The sequence below is a fragment of the Arachis duranensis genome, chromosome 1, assembly GCF_000817695.3.
Source record: "Arachis duranensis cultivar V14167 chromosome 1, aradu.V14167.gnm2.J7QH, whole genome shotgun sequence".
Lineage (NCBI taxonomy): Eukaryota > Viridiplantae > Streptophyta > Magnoliopsida > Fabales > Fabaceae > Arachis > Arachis duranensis.
The window spans coordinates 3107216-3109381 of NC_029772.3; positions in this window are offsets into that span (position 1 = coordinate 3107216).

Sequence of the window (2166 nt, forward strand, 5' to 3'; positions counted from 1 at the left end):
GTGCCGCTGCTGGCTACTCAGCAGAATAACAACGGAGAAGGAGGAAGAATGGGGCAATCTAGGATTGTGGTATATTTAGCTCCAATTGGGCTCAAAAGATCAAAATGAGGCCCAATTCTTCATATAGTCCAACCATTGTACAAGCACTCAGGCCCTAAAGAATCAATGATAACCCAACAGGAACAATAATATTAGCGGAGCTCCGGGCCTGGGGAGTCTTTATCGGGTTGCAAATGGCAGTGATGACGTGGGGGTTGCTTTAACCCGTAATGTTTTTTTAGCTTAGCTTAATTGTACTGGAGTATGCAAAATCATGCATCACGTTGGTTGTTAGGAAAAGTTGATTAATACCCAAAAAAATAAAATGATGGAGTAATGAGAATGAGATTGCATTTATTTAGATGAACTTTTGCGAAAAGGTTTCCTTTTTTTCTCTAAAAAATTATTCATTTTTTAAATTTGTCTTTAAAAAATTTTATCAATCAAATTAGTCCTTCAAATATTATAAATTAATTATTTTCGTCTTTTATTCACTTAATTAATAATTTTCGTAAACGATTAGTAACATAAAAACGTTAATTCACATCACACATGACACCTAGTATATCTAATTGGATGGACAAATATATTTATAAAAATTTATCAATTAGTGTGTTAGGTTATATTAAGAATAGGATTTATATAGAAACAGGTTGAAGCCTTCTGAGAGTCGCCACCGCCACCTCAGGGCTACGGTGGCCCTCCTCCTCTTCTCTACCACCCCTCTTCCTTGTGAAACCTTTTTTCTTTTTTCTTCTTTTCTCTTTCTCTCAAACCCTTCTTATCTTTCTTCTGAGTATCTCACTCTCACTCTCACCCACCACATTCTCATCACCTCTCTCTTTTCTCTCTTTCCACAACCCTCCACTATCTTTCTCTTGCTATTACTTGTCTTCTCTTCTTTTTTTCGCAATCCTTTTCTTTTGTTTCTCTCTGTTTATTCTGTTGTTTTGTTGCTTATTTATTTTGTTATTTTCTATTTCTAGGGATTTAGATCTGAGATTCAAATCTAAATTAAATAATTCCTTTTTTGGTGTTTCTCTTTTTTTTTTGTGGTGTATTAGTTCTTTTTATGGATGTGTTGGTGATGTTTTGGTAGGTCCAAAATGAATATACAACGAGGGTCTTTCATCTATGAAAATATTTACCGTTTCAGATAGCATTTAGGCCGATTATGAGAATAAGAAAATATAAGTTTCTGTGGTGCAACACTTTTTGTGTAGATTTAGAAACAAAAGAGATTATAACTAGGGCTGTCAAATGAGTTGGATTGTTTAAGCCCACTTCATTCGTGGACCATAATTTTTTACCCCAGACCATTTATAGTCAGTCTGATGGGTTAAACGGGTCAATCCGTTTATTCTTTTATTTTATTTTTTTGAAAAATATTTTGATAAAAGAATATCACTTTTAAGTCAAAAACCTTTTAAAATAATAATTTTTTAGTTTCAAGTCGAATTAGGAGAAATATGGGCTAAAAGCCTAAAAGTGCTATTTTTTTTAAAATGTAAAAAAATAATAAACGGGTTACTCATTTATCCCGCAGACTAATCCGTTTAACCCGTTATTTTTTTCGAGTCACTCGGACTCAACCAAAATTTAAACGGGCTTAATTTTAGATACAAAACCCGCCCATTTAAATGGGTAAACGGGCTAACCTAATAAATTTAGCCCATTTGACGGCCTTATTTATAACCTGTCTCTGTTTCTCTTGTATTAGATTTTTGGTAAACGAACTTTGCACCTCCTCTGAGTAATAGTTTAACATAAAAAAAATTTATTTTCTTATTTAGTTTTAGATTTAATATTTCTTCTGCAATATATAAGTGCCGTTTAGCTATTTTCTTAAATAAAAGTTTTTTTCTGTAAAAAAAAGTAGAATTTATATACTTGAAAAAATAATTAAATTGATTAATGTTTATAAACATATTTATTTAACATACAATTATACATGTTAAGTACTATATATGCTATTGATTAATATTTTATATCATTAATTATGAATGAAAATTCTTAATTGAATGATAAAAAAATAAAACGATTATAATTTTTAAAAAATTAGTTTAATTGATAAAAGTTTTGAAAAACGATTTTAAAAAATAACATATTAGAAAATAATTTCACGGA